Raw genomic sequence first — 19,569 nt, forward strand, 5'->3', positions numbered from 1 at the left:
AAAACACATTCGCATGCAAGTACTTATATTTTTATCTAGGAATAATTTTCAGTTTTGAAACAATTTGTGCCAAATAAAATAAAAATAAAAAAATTCATTATTTATAGAGCCAGTAAAATAGCCTAGTCTAAATGAGAATTAGACAAACAAGGATTATACAGTCTACCAAAAAGAAATTAAAAGAAGAATGATAAATGAGATTTCTAGATTATAACATATGTTCAATATTATATAAGGCAATGTAATCATAACCTTTGATTTCTTTTATTTATTTATTTATTTTTGTCAGGCAGAGTGGACAGAGAGAGAAATACAGAGAGAAAGGTCTTCCTTTTCTGTTGGTTCACCCCCTTATGGCCGCTGCAGCCAGCACGCTGTGGCCAGTGCACCGCACTGATCCGAAGCCAGGAGCCAGGTGCTTCTCCTGGTCTCCCATGCGGGTGCAGGGCCCAAGCACTTGGGCCATCCTCCACTGCACTCCCGGGTTACAGCAGAGAGCTGGCCTGGAAGAGGAGCAACCGGGACAGAATCCGGCGCCCCGGCCGGGACTAGAACCTGGGATGCTGGCACCGCAGGCAGAGGATTAGCTGGCCTGGATTTCTTTTATAAGAGTCAGAAACATATTTAAGAATATAAATCCACATGATTGATTTCTTATCAGGAATACCAAAGTAAATATAAACACATTTCCCAAGACTAAGGGCCAACCAGCTACTTATGTTGGTTAATATTCTGTTTTCAAAACGTTTTTACTATAACACAGGTATATCCATTAACTTCCTCTTAGTCTATTGCCATTTGGACTTAAAAATAGTAGAACTGAGTAGTTGTGACAGAGATCATATCTCCTGCACAGGCTAAAATATCTCTTTAAGGAAAAGTTTGCTTTTCCCTGATAATTGAAGAATACTTGAATAAAACAATTTTAACAGTACCCTTATTTTGATAGTAATGAAGAGCATTCTTGATGTCCAAAACACGTTGTTCTTTTTATGTGTGGCTCCACTTAATTACCTTGGCATAGCAGGAGTTGCTAATTAACTAAATACGCCTCCTTTAGCACACAGTGTCAAGCTACTACTGAGGCTAAGATAATTAGCTTCTTTCAAGAAATTTGATTTAAAAATCTCATAATGTATGCTTTTTCTTCTACAATTTGTTCTTCCAGTCCAAATCTAGAAAACAAGTGAAAGAAACTCTCACCATATTTCCCCAGATCTCTCATGGATTTAAGTAGCTACCTCTCTTTGGAGTCCAGCGTTTATCAAAAGTCCCAGGTCAGCCAGGCAATGACCTCTCTTAACACTTGGTAGATTAATACCCTGGAAACTGCAACTTTCAAGTCTGTTTCCTTGGAAAGATTTGTCATTGACTAAAACGTATAAAGTAGAATCCTCTTTCATTAACGAAGAGCCTATATTTAGATTGATTTATTATCAAACATAGCCCTCCAGGTATGATCTTGATTATTAGAGAACCAAGTTTCTCAATTTTATCCCAGTATAGAGAATTCAATTGTATTGTGCTTATGTGAATGACATTATTATGAAAAATAAGGAGACTGAGGAAAAGTAATAGTTGCCAAAGTTTAAGGAGTTACTGAAAGTACACTAATTGAAACAATGATTAATTTTAGTTTGTAAAACTGTAGTCACCAGGGTTGGTGCTGTGGCATAGTAGCACCCATACGCTACTGCGTTATCAGTGTTTCATATGCCCAGCAGTTCAAGGCCAGGCTGCTCCACTTCCGACCCAGCTCTGGCTTTTGAGGCCATTTGGAGAGTGAACCAACAGTTCAAATACCTCTCTCTGTCTCTCCCTCTCTTTGTCTGTAACTCTGCCTCTCAAATAAATAAGAAATATTTAAAAAGAAAAAAAACCAACTGTATTCACCAAGTTAAGGATTAGGGACAGATCAAGATATCACATAGGATCATAAGAAGAAGAATAACTTCAACAATATCACAAGTAAAAACAAATCTTTTTATCACTTTTTCAATAATTTATAATCTAAAAATATTCTCATAGATTTTGTGACAATAGTTTGATTTCACGAAATCTCTTTGCTTCTGGACTAAAAGGAATCCTGGAACTCCTACTTAGTCTCATTTTACCAGTTGCAGAGGGAAGGGCAGCTGCAGGATTGAGTTTCATGAGTTCTTTTCCTCAACACAGTATAGAAATAAAAAGCTGGCAAATGATTTGCAAAGATACTTGGCAAGCGACAGAATGTGGTCCAAGAAGAGAGCAGGTGGAGTGCAAGAATGGTAAGAATGGTTCACTGGCTTTGAGGAAGTGTCCAGGGTGGGTTTTTTGTTTGTTTGTTTGTTTGTTTTTTTATTTGAAGGGTAGAGTTACAGACAGAGAACGGGAGACAGACAGACAGATCTTCCATCTGCTGGTTCTCTCTCCAAATGGCCACAAAGGCAGGAGCTGGGCCGATGCGAAGCCAGAAGCTTCTTCCAGGTCTCCCATGTGGGTGCAGGAGCCCAAGCACGTGGGCCATCCTCCACTGCCTTCCCAGTTCATTGAGATGGCTGGATCAGAAGAAGAGCAGTGGAGACAAGAAACTGGGATGCCAGCACTGCAGGTGGAGGGTTAACTTAAGGTGCCACAGTGCCGCCCCCCTGGGTGTTTTTAAGGCATTGCTATCTATTCACTGGGGGTGCCCATTGGACAGGGGTTTCACATAAGGTATGTTGATTGGCTTGGAAACAAGCTTTCTAGCCACAGCTGATAGCCTGCTTGTGAAAGACATTCTACCTATGTCTGAGGGTTCAAAAACTCCAGCCCCACTGAACAGCCTGACAATTGTCTGAGCGATGTGAGATCTGAAGAGAGGTGGAAGAGGCCCACTTCTGGCCTCACTCTGCCATGGGACTAGCACAGAAATCTGTCTTGTAGGTGCTGGGGTCTGGAGCAGCCTGGGCCATGATCATCTGTTTCCTCGCTCTGAAAGAAACCTGTTACCTGTTAATCAAAACATCCACCTGGGGCTGGCGCTGTGGTGTAGTAGGTAAAGCTGCCGCCTGCAGTGCCAGTTGAAGTCCCAGTTGCTCCACTTCCGATCCAGCTCTCTGCTATGGCCTGGAAAAGCAGTAGAAGATAGCCTAAGTCCTTGGGCCCTATGCCCGCATGGGAGACCCGCAAGAAGCTCCTGGCTCCTGGCTTCAGATTGGCACAGCTCTGGCTGTTGCAGCCATCTGGGGAATGAACCAGTGGATGGGAGACCTCTCTCTGCCTCCGCCTCTTTGTAACTCTGCCTTTCAAATGAATAAATAAATCTTAAAAAAAAAAATTCCACCTTCCCACAATGCACCTTACATCTGGGACCTGTGCGCCGGGGCTATAAAAGCAGTGGAAGAGGAAAGTAGGGCTTCTCTGCGCGGGAACTCACCTTAAGGTGCTGTGCCCGTCTTCTTGGTGCTCGTCTTTTCTTTCGGCCCACCAACTGCTGCTTGTGAATGGAACATTTCCACTCCCCTGCCTTCCTGTATACGGACAGACCTTCCCTCTTGTAAGGTACTGCTTTATGTTTCTCTTCCATATCTAATTCATGGGCCATTTGGCCTATACGTGAGGTGTATGTATTTGTGTAGGAAAGCCAGTCATGTGTAAATGTTATATTTGTTCCATCACTGACAAGAAAAATCTGGTTTACTTGTCTCAGTTTAGTGTTTCTGTCTTTGTGGGAATTAATTTTTTTTTTGGGGGGGGGGAATTAATCTTAGATGTCTCAGCTTCCGGAATGGAGAAAATAAGTGTTTGTTATTCAAGCCACCCAGTCTATGGTATTCTGTAATAGCAGTCTAAACGTATTAAGACACCAAAGCATATAAAATTAATTCCTGTCACATTTTTTAAAAACTACTTGAGTTTTTGTTCACTGTGATCTTTCATATTTTTAAACTTGATGTTTTTTTCAGAACAAAACTATTACTTAAAAAAAAAGTTTTCCATTACTTTGCATGTACATTCTTTCTTTACCATTATTATTTCTAGTATTTACACACTCACCCATTTTAATTTTAACTGAAGTAATTATTTCACAGAGAACCTTGGGAGGTAGGTAATAGAAATTAGTCATACATGAACATTTGGTAAAATGGAAGAGCCCATGAACACACCTAATGACTACCTGTAATCAATTCATCTTGCATTAAAAATATAGACAAAAGAAGAACTATTCATTTCTAAACTATTCATTTTCTAAATCTATACTTGGTGACCAATGTTTCAGCAGTCTGTCTTATGAAAACATCACATGGGAATTCAAAGTTAACTCACTGCACTACATATTATACAGATTTTAAAAGTAAGGATCATGAAAATTGTGTTCAAGCTGACCACTGGGAAAAATTAAAATATTCTGTATGTTTTCTTTTTTTTTTTTTTTTTGAATTATTAGCTTCTCAGCTTTAAATTTTTTTTTAAACTTTTATTTAATGCATATAATTTTCCAAAGTACGACTTATGGATTACAATGGCTTCCCCCCCATACCGTCCCTCCCACCCACAACCCTCCCCTTTCCCACTCCCTCTCCCCTTCCATTCACATCAAGATTCATTTTCGATTATCTTATTATACAGAAGATCAGCTTAGTATACATTAAGTATGGATTTCAACAGTTTGCTCCCACACAGAAACATAAAGTGAAAAATAATAGATGATTTTTTAAATGATGACGAAATCAGAGCAGACCTATTGTCATGTTTAATCCCAGTGAGAGTCAAGTTGGGAATTGATAATTTATTTATTTATTTATTTTTTTTTTTACAGAGGATCAGTTTAGTATGCATTAAGTAAGGATTTCAACAGTTTGCACCCCCATAGAAACACAAGGTGAAATATATTGTTTGAGTACTCGTTATAGCATTAAATCTCAATGTACAGCACATTAAGGATAGAGATCCTACATGAGGAGTAAGTGCACAGTGACTCCTGTTGTTGACTTTACCAATTGACACTCCTGTCTATGGCATCAGTAATCTCCCTATGCTCCAGTCATGAGTTTCCAAGGCTATGGAAGCCCTCTGAGTTCTCCGACTCTTATCTTGTTTAGACAAGGTCATAGTCAAAGTGGAGGTTCTCTCCTCCCTTCAGAGAAAGGTACCTCCTTCTTTGAAGACCTGTTCTTTCCACTGGGATCTCACTCGCAGAGATCTTTTGCCAGAGTGTCTTGGCTTTCCATGCCTGAAATACTCTCATGAGCTTTTCAGCCAGCTCCGAATGCCTTTAGGGCTGATTCTGAGGCCAGAGTGCTATTTAGGACATCTGCCATTCTATGAGTCTGCTGAGTATCTCACTTCCCATGTTGGATCACTCTCCCCTTTATTTACTCCATCAGTTAGCGTTAGCAGGTACTAGACTTGTCTATGTGCTCCCTTTGACTCCCAGTCCCTCCACCATGACCAACTGTGAACTGAAATTGATCACCTGGAACAGTGAGATGGCATTGGTACATGCCACCTCGATGGGATTGAATTGGAATCCCCTGGTATGCTTCCAACTCCACCACTTGGGGCAAGTCAGCCTGAGCATGTCCCAAATTATGTTTTCAAACTTAGATGTTTATTTAAAAGTAATAACTTATCTGATCAATAAGTAATGTAAGAAATTTTGCAAGTTCAGAATGCCTAGTTCTCATTAAAATAATTAAGTGTGTTATATTACAAACTTATTAAAATCAAAGAAATATTCATATTTAGCTAATTTTTTAAATTGAAGTTTTAAACTATTTGATTTGTCTAGGAGTTCACCTAGATTGACTGAATGCTGTCATACACTGGTTCACTTCCCAAATATCCACATCAGTTGGGTTCGTCCAGATAAAAGCTGAGAACTCAATCCTGGTCAGCTGTGCATGTAGCATGGACTCAATTAATTGAGCCATCACAACCACTCCCAGAGTTCACCTTACCAAGAGGTTAGGATCAGGAGCCAGATCCAGGTATCAAACCAAGGTACTCCAACGTGAGACACAGGTATCTTATTTGGCAACTCAACTACAAGGCTAAATGCCCATGCCATCCTTAAGAGAGGATCTGTTTTTTCATAACTTCTGAATCTTTTTTAAGAGTTATTTTATTTATTTGAAAAACAGAGCCACAGAGAGAGGTAGAAACAGAGAGAGAGGTCTTCCATCTGCTGGTTCACTCCCCAGATGGCCATAACGGCCAGAGCTGTGCTGATCCGAAGCCAGGAGCCAGGAGCTTCTTCCAGGGCTCCCATGTGAGTGTAGGGGCCCATGGACTTGGGCCATCTTCTATTACTTTCTCAGGCCATAGCAGAGAGCTGGATCGAAGAGGAACAGCCGGGACTAGAACCGGCGCCCATATGGGATGCCGGCGCTTCAGGCCAGGGCTTTAACCCGCTGCACCACAGTGCTGGCCCCACTTCCGCATCTTTTAAACATAATTTAACATGAGGTTAAGAAAAACATAGGTATTTTTAAAAGCATGTTTGTGAAATGTCTATACAACACACACAGGAAGCATTAATATATGTAATATTAGCACAAGACAAATAATATTAAGTAACCAAACACAAAAATTCATGTGATGTAACATCATTATGAATTGTTAATATATACTCTCCTTTCATTTGTAGTATGGGAGAATAATAATAAAAGCATAATCCTGTCCAAGGAAATTTGATATTAAAAAGATATTCCTTGAATCATAAATAAAAATCAATTTTTGAATGTCTTAAATATGTTTAATATAAGTGCTGCCTTTGGCATCCATTTTTAGGCATGTCATAGTTGTTTGAAACTCAGTCATACCACATCATGTTGGCCTAGTTAAAATTCTTTCCCCTGTGTGATTATTTGCCACATAGCACACTTGTTCTTCATTGGTCTGACCCCAATCCAGCTTACTACATAATTGCCAACTGCAATAAAACCTAGTGCTCAAAATCAGGGTCATTCAATTTCTACCCTTAGTGGATATTTTCTTTAACTTAGCCAGTCTACAAGCCCCGAGGGGGTAATGCCCATGGACTTTAAAGGCATGGAACCCCAGGTACTCTCAGCTTCCACCACCTCCATACCAGTTGATTGAGGACCCTGTCACCTCCAGACTTCCCACTGATACCCCTGATGTTTTCAGGACCTGTTGCTAATAAATTCCTTCTGCTGCATGCATTTTGCTTTTATTTCCTCATTGTGTCTCACTTGAACTACATGCTGAAATATAACTTTCTCTCACTCAGGGCTGAACTAGAAAGTGGCTATTTTGGCTTATGGCTACTCATAAAGAGAGACCTCAGGACTACATTTGAAAAAAAATATAAAAACCCCAACTATAGTATAGAAACTATTTATATAGATGGTTTGGTCCTGCAAAAATTGTAATAATTTGAGTGAACATTATGGTACAAATATTTGGTTGCTACTTGGGAGTCTTACATCCCATATTGGAGTGCCTGAGCTCAAGTCCTATCTCCACTTCTAATGATAGCTTCCTGCTAATGTGCATCCCGGGGGGTAGCAGATGATGGATCAAATATTGGAATTCTTGCCACCCACATGAGATACCCTAATGGGGTTCATGGCTACTGATTTTGACTTGACCCTGCTCAGGCTGTTGTTGGCATTTAGCAAGTGATCCAGCAGATTGAAGATATCTCTCTCCTTCCCTTCCTTCCTCCCTCTCTCTCTCTTTGTCATTCTGCCTTTCAAAAAAATACAAATCAATACACTTTAGAATGTTAAATTTAATAATGGAGATTCAGTACTTGAGAAATACCTGGCACAGAATAGGTACACATAAAAGTTTGCTATGGCAAATATAAAAATAATAGTTAATGCTATATCCAAGATGTTACTTTTAAAATCCAGAAGAATGGAAAAAAGGGATAAAATTATTATATTATTAAAAAACCCATGGAAGAGATATGATTTCTTTCATTTGCCTTTGCTATCAGGAGACATCAAAATAAAATTCCCATTTACCTGTAAAAAAAAAAACTGAAACAATTCTATTTGAGTAAGTTCTCTAGGAATAGACTCTAAAATATACATTGATATATAGGAAATTTATTGGAGGTTGTCACAGTATAAAGATCTGTGATGGAATAAGCAAGCAAGATCAGATGCAGGAGAGGTTATATTGCAATGCTTTGAGAGTATTCAGCAGCTGAGATATCCCCCGAAATTGTCATTTGAAATGAGCATCTGGGGCTTTATACCATGCATGGTTCAAGAACTGGTAGGAAATTCAGCCTGGGGTAAAGCTGTGATGCAGATCCAAGGGAAAGATTCATCTGTGACCTGGCAGCAGGTGATCCTTGCAGCAACTAAGAAAATAAACAACAAAATCTGAAGGAGTGGGACAGTACATTCTTACATTTACGACTGACTGAAAACCTAACATATCCTGTGATGTTCAGGTCTGTAATTTACTTTTCTTACTATCATAAAAAGTTAATGACCATTTATCGAGCCAACCAATGTTTAAAAGGGATGCTTACTTAATGAAGTTTTGAACAATACCGTAATAAAATAGGAAAAAGCATTTAAATTTCCCAAAAGCGGTGACTCTCAAAATAAATTTATGCCATAAATAAAAAGCAAGATTCAAGTTTTAAATACAGTAGGGATTTAATTTCTTTAAAGACCAGTAGCATTTTTAAGAACGTATAAAATATGTCAAAGTATTATAATAATGATTTTTTTGTTTTAGGCCTTTTTTCCCAGAGAAAGAAAGAATGAATGAATGAATATGAATATGAATGGTCCCTTTCACTAGTTCATTCCTCCAGTGGCTACAGTGATTGCAGGGACAAAGTTGGGAACCGGGGTTTCAATCCAGATTTCTGATCAGGCCAAATACCTGCTCTGTGTTTTGTTTGTTTTTAAGTGAAGTTTACATAATATATATATATATATATATATAGTTTTATATATATAGTTTTATATATATATATATAATGTAGTAACATATATTGTTTGTTAGGCAAGCAATTTTTAAAATTAAGAATTAACTTAAGGAATAATTTAGTATGTATGAAAGCTTGAGAGAAATGTTGGAATTGTAATAGCATTCAATGCTAGATTTCAGTGTGGTTAAGGATAGCCATATTAGACTTATCTGGGTAATATTTCAAGCCTTAGTTTTTATGGTTCATACCTACTGATACTTTACTATGCTGTTACTTCTAGCATGGTTGTTTTGACCCATATTATTTCACTAAATAAGTACAATACTATTTTGAACGGCTTTATACTAGTCTATCATCAATCTATTTATGACTTTTATAGATAATATCTATTTTTTTCAAATTTCTACTTGTTTAGTTTCACTCTATTCATGAGGAATTTATCTCTTAGTTTTTTTTTTTTTTTTTTTTTTTTTTTTTTTTTTTTTATCTACCCTTGTGTACACTACATGTTCAGTAACATCAGATTACCACGGTATGTGTAAGCGCCCAACCAACTCATACTCTTGAATTTGTCTGGAACAAATCCAATTTACCAGCTGTGGTGCTTTACTTGTATTTTAAAAAGTGAGATATATAAACTTCTTTGATATACGAGATATTTTTGGATAAAGGGTATTGGGGAGTAAAGAAGAGAACATAGCAGGCTGTTGCTGTGCCACAGTGGGTTAAACTGCTGCCCATATGGGTGCTGGTTCTAGCCCCAGCTGCTCCACTTCCCATCCAACTCCTTGCTAAAGAGCCTGGGAAAGCTGCGGATGATGGCCCAAGTGCTTGGGCCTCTTCACCCACATAGGAGACCTGAATGAAGCTCCTAGTTTCAGCCTGGCCCAGCTTGGGGAGTGTACCAGCAGATGGAAAATTCTCTCTCTCTTTTTCTCTCTCTTCCTCTCCCTCTCCCTCTCTTTTCCACTTCCCTCCCTCCCTCTTTGCCTATCCCTCTTTCTCTAACTGTGCCTTTCAATTGACTAATTGTTTTAAAAAAAGAGAACATAAATGGGAGGAGATGAAGAGAGGGGAGCAACACAGAATGGTAAGAGAAAAATACAGACTTTATCTCCAGTAGGTACTTCTGTCTTTACAACATTAGCAATAATTTTTGCTAAATTAAAAATACATTATATCACAGAATAAATAAAATATTAAATTAAAAAGGCATTCGGATCTGGCTGAAAAGCCCATGAGAGTATTTCAGGCATGGAAAGCCAAGACACTCTGGCAAAAGATCTCTGCGAGTGAGATCCCAGTGGAAAGAACAGGTCTTCAAAGAAGGAGGTACCTTTCTCTGAAGGGAGGAGAGAACCTCCACTTTGACTATGACCTTGTCTAAACAAGATAAGAATCGGAGAACTCAGAGGGCTTCCATAGCCTTGGAAACTCATGACCGGAGCATAGGGAGACTACTGATGCCATAGACAGGAGTGTCAATTGGTAAAGTCAACAACAGGAGTCACTGTGCACTTACTCCTCATGTAGGATACCTTAATGTGCTGTGTATTGAGATTTAATGCTATAACGAGTACTCAAACAATATATTTCACTTTGTGTTTCTATGGGGGTGCAAACTGTTGAAATCTTTACCTAATGTATACTAAACTGATCCTCTGTAAAAAAAAAAAAAAAAAAAAAATTGTCAACTCCCAACTTGACTCTCACTGGGATTAAACATGACAATAGGTCTGATCTGATTTCATCATCATTTTAAAAAAATCATCTATGATTTTTCACTTTTTGTTTTTGTGTGAGCAAACTGTTGAAATCCTTACTTAATGTATACTAAGCTGATCTTCTGTATATTAAGATAATCGAAAATGAATCTTGATGTGAATGGAAGGGGAGAGGGAGTGGGAAAGGGGAGGGTAGTGGGTGGGAGGGACGGTATGTGGGGGAAGCCATTGTAATCCATAAATCGTACTTTGGAAATTTATATTCATTAAATAAAAGTTAAAAAAAAAATACTGTGCATGGATTGCAAACATTTGTAACAAGATAAACTTATCTTTTAATTAAAAGGAATAAACTTTTGCCATCTCTGGCTGCAAGGCTAACTCCATTTCCTAGAAGTGTGAAAAGGAACTGTGCTGCTTTGACTATACCACAAGGGCATCAGTTCTCTATATGTACATCTTAATATGGTAAACCATCTGTTTCAGATATCCAGTGTCTAAAAGTTATACTTTTGTATTAGCCTCATTTGTGTGTGTGTGTTAAATTCTCTGATATATGAATATTGATATATGGATGTGTATATATGAAATAGTTGGTTCTCTAATTATAATATATCTGGCCTCAAACCAAATATCAATATGTTCATCAGGCCTGAATTGTTCTTGTTATTAGAACAGTATTTCTGAAAGCTCACCAGTGTTTGTTACATAATCTTTCCCTACCAGTTTCTAATCTCCCAGAATCATGAGTTTAATGTTATATTTTATTAAATATTTCAATGTCTACATAACATATAATATTACTATTACTTTAGCCATCACAACTGGCTAATATTGGCAACAGGCTCCTCTGTGATGAGAAATAGAAATAGGATTTATAGACGGTATGCTAAAAGAAAAAAAAAGTAGGAAAAGATAGCCTCTAAGGAAAAGGGTAATCTAACTTGGTTTCTCAAATCCTTTGAAAATCCTTACACATACACATACAGTTGATCTCTTGAATACTAATAGTATTCTTAGTGATGTGCATTTGGAAATGCCTAGTGACTGAAATATTTTGAAGAATGGATATTGTTAGTGTTTTCTAATATGGAGTTAGATTGTAACAAAACCTTTTTTAAAAAGATTTATTTTTTATATATTTGAAAGGCATAGTTAGAAAGGGAGATAGAAAGAGGTTTTCCATCCACTGGTTCACTCCCTAAATGGCTGCAATGGCCAGGGCTGGGCCAGGCCAATGCCAGGAACCAGGAGCTTCATAAGGGTCTCCTCAGAGTATATAGGACCATTTTCTGCTGATTTCCCAGGCTCATTAGCAGGATGCTAGATCAGCAGTGGAGCAGCTGGGACTGGAACTGGCTCCCATATATGATGTACATGTTGTGGGGGGTGGTCTCCCATGTAGGTGGCAGGGGCCCAAATATTTGGAACATCTTCTGTTGCTTTGCTGCTTTCCCAGGTGCATTAACAGGGAGCTGGATCAGAAGTGGAGAAGCCAAGACTCAAACTAGTGTATCATATAAGATTTCAGCATTATAGGCAATCGCTTAACCCACTGCACCACAACAACCCCTCACAATTATACTTTTATATACATCAAGAATCTAGACAGATGGGTCTGTGAGGCTCATACTATGAGCATTGAGTCTGCATTAGGATGTGCTGGTGGTTTTATTAGTCATTATTTTAAAAAGTGGCAGGGAAATGGATTGAAATGTTAGAGAGTTTAATATTTGATTTGTAGATGAATGAGAATTCACTGACACTTAAGTTGTTAATCATTTTAAGCCACTTTTCCATACTGACTTCACAGAATGGTAAATGCATTGACTGAAAATTTTACTGTGAACAGCTTGAATCTAACCATAAGATTAATCTGTGACATTTGTACAATAATGAAAGTATCAATTTGGTGGCTTTTTTAATTCAAGTTCTATTTAGTTGTTTTCCTTTTGCACTCTATTGTTCCAGACCAAGAGCTACTCATCTGATATGCACATGAAAAATGGAGAAAGACAAAGAATCCTGTTAAAGAAAATGCTAATTTGTGCTGGGAAGTCATGAAAAGGTAAATGTTATCCCATAGAGTGTTTTGAATGGGAAACAGGATTAAGCTGTAAATGGAAATGGATCAGAATGAAACTGGAAATCAACATAAGAGTCCATTACTAAACAAAGACAAAGAAGTAGTATTTTCAAAGGACATCATCAAACTCCCATTATATTTTCAAAAGAAATTAAGGCAGGCTAAAATGTTTTTTCAAGGACTTGTAGAGCATTCAGTAAATACTCATTAGATGGGAGTTATTATTAATTATCATATAACTCTTTTGAAATATATCAGGCAGACATTTTGATCTTATTTTTATACCACTATGCATGCCCATATAAGAACATTTTCCTGTTAGAATATTACATAATTTTGAGGAATATTTTCATCTTTAACATTGCAGTGTCAAAAGTCATATTTAACATCTAGTAAATGAATATTTTATATGTACCTAGTAATGTAGGAGCTTGATTACAAATGGAACACAGATGCTTCAGCAAATATCCTTAGATAGTAAGCCGATGTGATTGTTTTAAAACATGAACAAAACAATCAATGTGATACACCACATTAACAGACTGCAGAAGAAAAACCATATGATTATCTCAATAGACGCTGAGAAAGTATTTGATAAAATACAACACCCGTTCATGATGAAAACTCTAAGCAAACTGGGTTTGGAAGGAACATTCCTCAATACAATCAAAGCAATCTATGAAAAACCCACAGCCAATATCCTATTGAATGGGGAAAAGTTGGAAGCATTTCCACTGAGATCTGGTACCAGACAGGGATGCCCACTCTCACCACTGCTATTCAATATAGATCTGGAGGTTCTAGCCAGAGCTATTAGGCAAGAAAAAGAAATTAAAGGGAACAAATTGGGAAGGAAGAACTCAAACTATCCCTCTTTGCAGATGATATGATTCTTTATTTAGGGGACCCAAAGAACTCTACTAAGAGACTATTGGAACTCATAGAAGATTTTAGCAAAGTAGCAGGGTATAAAATCAATGCACAAAAATCAACAGCCTTTGTATACACAAGCAATGCCATGGAGAGGAAGAACTTCTAAAATCTATCCCATTCACAATAGCTACAAAAACAATCAAATACCTTGGAATAAACTTAACCAAAGATGTTAAAGATCTCTACGATGAAAATTACAAAACCTTAAAGAAAGAAATAGAAGAGGATACCAAGAAATGGAAAAATCTTCCATGCTCAAGGATTGGAAGAATCAATATCATCAAAATGTCCATTCTCCCAAAAGCAATTTATAGATTCAATGCAATACCAATCAAGATACCGAAGACCTTCTTCTCAGATCTGGAAAAAATGGTGCTGAAATTTATATGGAGGCAAAAGAGACCTCGAATAGCTAAAGCAATCTTGGACAACAAAAACAAAGCCGGAGGCATCACAATACCAGATTTCAGGACATACTACAGGGCAGTTGTAATCAAAACAGCATGGTACTGGTACAGAAACAGATGGATAGACCAATGGAACAGAATTGAAACACCAGAAATCAACCCAAACATCTACAGCCAACTTATATTTGATCAAGGATCTAAAACCAATTCCTGGAGCAAGGACAGTCTATTCAATAAATTGTGCTGGGAAAACTGGATTTCCACGTGCAGAATCATGAAGCAAGACCCCTACCTTACATCTTACACAAAAATCCACTCAACATGGATTAAAGACCTAAATCTATGACCTGACACCATCAAGTTATTAGAGAACATTGGAGAAACCCTTCAAGATATTGGCACAGGCAAAGAGTTTCTGGAAAACACCCGGGAGGCACAGGCAGTCAAAGCCAAAATCAACTATTGGGATTGCATCAAATTGAGAAGTTTCTGTACTGCAAAAGAAACAGTCAGGAGAGTGAAGAGACAACCGACAGAATGGGAAAAAAATATTTGCAAACTATGCAACTGATAAAGGGTTGATAACCAGAATCTACAAAGAGATCAAGAAACTCCACAAAAACAAAACCAACAACCCACTTAAGAGATGGGCCAAGGACCTCAATAGACATTTTTCAAAAGAGGAAATCCAAATGGCCAACAGACACATGAAAAAATGTTCAAGATCACTAGCAATCAGGGAAATGCAAATCAAAACCACAATGAGGTTTCACCTCAACCCAGTTAGAATGGCTCACATACAGAAATCTACCAACAACAGATGCTGGCGAGGATGTGGGGAAAAAGAGACACTAACCCACTGTTGGTGGGAATGCAAACTGGACAAGCCACTATGGAAGTCAATCTGGAAATTCCTCAGAAACCTGAATATAACTCTACCGTTCGACCCAGCCATCCCACTCCTTGGAATTTACCCAAAGGAATTTTTTAAAGCCTTTCTTTTTTTTTTTTTTTTTTTTTTTTTTTTTTTTTTTTTTTACAGGCAGAGTGGACAGTGAGAGAGAGAGACAGAGAGAGAAAGGTCTTCCTTTTGCCGTTGGTTCACCCTCCAATGGCCGCCGCTGCAGCCAGCGCACCGCGCTGATCCTGGCAGGAGCCAGGAGCCAGGTGCTTTTTCCTGGTCTCCCATGGGGTGCAGGGCCCAAGCACCTGGGCCATCCTCCACTGCACTCCCTGGCCATAGCAGAGAGCTGGCCTGGAAGAGGGGCAACCGGGACAGAATCCGGCGCCCCAACCGGGACTAGAACCCGGTGTGCCGGCGCCGCAAGGCGGAGGATTAGCCTATTGAGCCATGGCGCCGGCCCAAAGGAATTTAAATTGGCAAACAAAAAAGCGGTCTGCACCCTAATGTTTATTGCAGCACAATTCACAATAGCCAACACCTGGAACCAACCTAAATGCCCATCAATGGTAGACTGGATAAAGAAATTATGGGATATGTATTCTTTAGAATACTATACCGCAGTAAGAAACAACGAAATCCAGTCATTTGCAACAAAATGGAGGAATCTGGAACACATCATGCTGAGTGAAATAAGCCAGTCCCAAAGGGACAAATACCATATGTTCTCCCTGATCGGTGACAACTGACTGAACACAAAAAAGGAAACCTGTTGAAGTGAAATGGACACTATGAGAAACGGTGACTTGATCAGCATAGCCCTGACTGTTAATGAACAACTTAATACATTATCCCTCTTAGTAGTTTTTTTGTCTGTTCTACTTAATATGACTGGTTTAATTCTGTAATTAATACACAGTTATTCTTAAGTGTTGAAATTTAACTGAAATGTGATCCCTGTTAAACATAAGAGTGGGAATAAGAGAGGGAAGAGATGTACAATTTGGGACATGCTCAAGCTGACTTGCCCCAAATGGTAGAGTTAGAAACATACCAGGGGACTCCAATTTAATCCCATCAAGGTAGCATGTACAAATGCCATCTCACTATTCCAAGTGATCAATTTCAGTTCACAATTGATCATAATGAAAGGACTAAGAGTCAAAGGGAGCACATAAACAACTCTAGTACCTGATAATACTAACCAATAAAATAAATAAAGGGGAGAGTGATCCAACATTGGAAGCAATATACTCAGCAGACTCATAGAATGGTGGATGTCCTAAACAGCACTCTGGCCTCAGAATCAGCCCTAAAGGCATTCCGATCTGGCTGAAAAGCCCATGAGAGTATTTCAGGCATGGAAAGCCAAGACACTCCGGCAAAAAACAAACAAACAAACAAACAAACAAAAAACCCCTAAATGAAAGATCTCTGTGAGTGAGATCCCAGTGGAAAAAACAGGTCTTCAAAGAAGGAGGTACCTTTCTCTGAAGGGAGGAGAGAACCTCCACTTTGACTATGACCTTGTCTAAACAAGATAAGAGTCGGAGAACTCAAGGGGCTTCCATAGCCTTGGAAACTCATGACTGGAGCATAGGTTGATTACTGATGCCATAAACAGGAGTGTCAATTTGTAAAGTCAACAACAGGAGTCACTGTGCACTTACTCCTCATGTAGGATCTCTGTCTTAATGTGCTGTACATTGAGATTTAATGCTATAACGAGTATTCAAACAGTATATTTCACTTTGTGTTTCTGTGTGGGTACAAACTGTTGAAATCTTTACTTAATGTATACTAAACTGATCTTCTGTAAAAAAAAAAAAAAAGAAAAAAGAAAAAGAAGAAATTATCAATTCCCAACTTGACTCTCACTGGGATTAAACATGACAATAGGTCTGATCTGATTTCATCATCATTTAAAACATGCATTAAGTAATGCAACTTCTGGTATTTTTTTTCAAATGGAAACAAAGTGTCATTTGTATGGGTAACCTATTAGGAATCCAAGTAAACCTCCATGTATTAGCTGTAGAGAACATATATGGTCAGCATTTTTCTTCATATTGGGATATAGTCCAAGGAAGATACAAAGTGAAATTCAAAATGACTACATGTACGGAAGTACAAATATTTTACTTTCAAAATATAAAGCTTTAGAAACAGAGTCATTTTTAAATGAATTTGATGTTTCTTAAAGTGAGATGAGAAAAAAATCTGTTTGGCCTTAGAATAGTGGTCACAATTGATCACAAACACATTACAAATAAAATCTTTGGATGTGTTAACCACAGATATCATTAGTGCAGCATTTTAATTTAAAATGATCATTCAATTTTCTATATGTAAATGTATGTATTTTTAAATGAGCCATGGTCATGAATTCATTCCTCTCTCAATAAAAGTTCATCAGTATTCATAGAAATTGATGAAAACAAATCTTTAATGTTTTGTATCTCCAGTGCATTTGTTGACCTATGTGTGGGACATTTGCACAAGAAATTATATCTAGTTTCTTATCTATGAGATGAAAATAATATTAAATATACTATATAGTTTGTAAGATTATTATATCCTTGAAATTATATAATAATGTTTCACACAATTAAATGTGCAATTTGTGGATGAAATTACTTTGAGCCATATGAATACAAGCACAGAGATGCTGCCATAAAATATCCTTAGATAGTAAGGGTGCATAATCTGATAATTTTTCCCCCACTGAACACCATATCATGTAGTTTCTTTCTTGCTCTATAATTTGCAACCTGTGAGCATCATGATGTACCCTGAAATATACAGGTTTTCTACCACGCTATGAATTTCTAAGATAAACCATCCCTACATTAATAAATTAGATACCAAAGCTTTATTTTTAAATGTGGCTTATTGAGCTGGGCATTTGGTGTACCAGGTAAGACGCTGGCTCCAATTTTGATCCAGCTTCCTGCTAATGTGCACCTTGGGAGGCAAGGGGTAATGGCAGGTACTTGGGTCTCTGCCAACCATATGCCAGGCTGAGATAGAGTTCCGGGCTCCTAGCTTCAACCTGGCCTACGCCCGGACCCAGGTCCTCTCTCTGTTGCTCTGGACTTTGGATAAATAAATAAATAATGCAGCTTGTTATAAATTTTAAAATATCCTATAAATCCTTAAGGCAGGTATTATGTGCATTTTACTGATATAGAAGTGTTGCTAAGTTACATAATACAAATCTGATTAATAGCAAGCTTAAAAAACAACTTGAATTCTATAATCCCATTTCAACCTTTTTCTTGAGCACTTAGAGCATATGCTTAAGTTTTAGATCTTTATTATGCTTGAGAAAAGACAAGCCCTGTCAATGAAAACCACTTGTAATTGCATATCACTTACTGTTTACTTAAGCAGAAGCATCAGTTCCCCTGTGGAAAAAATTAACATTCATAAGATGCATTAAAGATCTTGTTGGTTTATTAAATCCCTGGAAAATGTAAGCTGACTTTCTAACTATTTCTATGCATACATTAAGTATTCAGACAGTTATAAATATACGTTCTATTAATTTGCATAGTGCATGTTTATTTTTATTATATTATAGATTTTTCTAGATACTTTAATTTCTCTTACATAATTAAATATAAACATCAAATTATTTTCTACTATAACAAATCAACTCTTTGGATCAATTTTTGATGATATATCAAGTCCTTTCATGATTTAATTTTTATATAACAAAGCTTTAAAAAATTAAACTCTGCTTGAAATTAATTATTTTCAGCCTCACTGTCACTGCATATTAAATATTGAACATGAATAAAGAATTATTAAATATTATTTTTAGGATTTTACTAGATGCAAGATGGAATAATTATATTCAGCTTCGAAATTCAATTATAAAACTTGACACCTGTGACAAAATTAGTTGCAAAAGGTGTACCTACTTTGGTGATTTCTATTAGTGCTTAAACTGTGTATTTATTGTTTTATAAGAGTCAGTCTGGTGCCATGTGTTAAATTATACAATGGAAATTATTAAATAAAATGCATAATCGACCTTAAGTTTTTAAATGTATTTTGTCTTTTGAAAGGTAAAAAGAGTGAGTGAGTGACTGAGAGAGAATCTCCCATCCACTGATTTACTTCCCAAGTGCCAGGTGGAAGTCAAGGTCTGGAAACTCAATCCGAGTCTCCCGTGTAGGTGGCATGGACCTAACTACTTGAGACATCATGTCCTCTTTCCCAGCATGTACCTTAGCAGGAAACTGGAATCAGACCAAAGCTGAAAATAGGGCCATGCACTCTCATTCGAGACACAAGCATCCCAAGTGGCACTTAACTGCTATACCAAATGCCTACCCATGCCCCCTGCCTCTGTCCCTATAAATGTACTTTTGAGGCTGATTTTCTAACCACTACTGACTGAGTCTAATTGAATAAAAATTTAATAAAAATATACAATTTGAATTGAGGTGGTAGAGTTACACATAAAATGTTTTTAAAATGAAACTAGGAAAATAATTTGTTTACTGTCCTTTGAACATGGCATAAATACCCTATTAAGACATTTTTTTTTGAACGGCCAAATTACAGAAGGAAAGGTAAGGATACATACACACACATATCGATAAATCTATCTTCTGTCTTTC

General features: G+C 37.4%; 1 long non-coding RNA gene across 2 annotated transcripts in view; it reads left to right on the forward strand.

The window, feature by feature from the left end:
* LOC127483821 (uncharacterized) overlaps positions 1-19,569 on the forward strand; it is a 136,735-nt gene that overhangs the window by 88,283 nt on the left and 28,883 nt on the right. For both annotated transcript variants that reach the window (XR_011380731.1, XR_011380732.1), the window contains exon 4: positions 12,583-12,679. This is a non-coding gene — a long non-coding RNA (uncharacterized lncRNA). The remainder of the gene's footprint in view (positions 1-12,582; positions 12,680-19,569) is intronic.

This window comes from Oryctolagus cuniculus, chromosome 12 (assembly GCF_964237555.1).
Source record: "Oryctolagus cuniculus chromosome 12, mOryCun1.1, whole genome shotgun sequence".
Lineage (NCBI taxonomy): Eukaryota > Metazoa > Chordata > Mammalia > Lagomorpha > Leporidae > Oryctolagus > Oryctolagus cuniculus.